The sequence below is a fragment of the Panthera pardus genome, unplaced genomic scaffold, assembly GCF_024362965.1.
Source record: "Panthera pardus isolate Hobbes unplaced genomic scaffold, ASM2436296v1 HiC_scaffold_24, whole genome shotgun sequence".
Taxonomy (NCBI): domain Eukaryota; kingdom Metazoa; phylum Chordata; class Mammalia; order Carnivora; family Felidae; genus Panthera; species Panthera pardus.
In genome coordinates this window covers 25,007,313-25,008,033 of record NW_026526810.1, presented here as the reverse complement: position 1 = coordinate 25,008,033, position 721 = coordinate 25,007,313, and positions in this window count along the sequence as shown.

Sequence of the window (721 nt, the reverse complement as noted above, 5' to 3'; positions counted from 1 at the left end):
GCTTTTTCTCCGAGAAGTGTGTGGAAGCAGGTTGGGCGCAGTACTTGGCAGGAAGGATTCCCTCTGGGACATTTGAGGCCAGAGTGGGATGCCTGTATCTCCTCCCTCTCGCCGTCCTTAAACCGCTGGATCTCTGTGGCCAGGCCATGCAGCCCCTCCCTGGCCTCAGTTTCCTTCTTGGTAAAGTGAAGTTTGCTGTCCAGAAAACCAAGCTTTCGGTCAGTGTATGGGACGCCTCCCACTTATGGAAGCATCACCTAATTTCTTTGTCTCCAAAGACTCAGCTCTTGGGCTTCTGAAGGGCCACTTCTAGTGCCCCCATTTTACAGATGTGGAAGCTGAAATGTGGTAAGAAGCTGATGCCAGGGAAGGAGCTCTGCCTGCTGTTGTTGGCTGACCCCGTGGAATGGGCACCAGACTTGAATCAGAGATCCAGGTCCGGGACCTCCTTCTGCCCTGTGACTCTGAGCAGGAAATTTACCTTCTCTGGACCTTACTTTTCTTGTATGAAAAATAGGCCTGAGGATTTCACCATCTTCCACCTCCAAAGACTGAGAAGAGAGGCAGCAAACAGGTTTCCAGAGGACCGGGTTCCTTTGGGATGTGGGACCCTGCAGGGTGTACTGTGCCCATCTGCCCCTGGGTGACAGGGTCTCAGCACCTGGCCAGCCAGTCATTCCTAGAGCCCCACAGCCCCTGGGGCAGCCGGAGGAACCTGGGC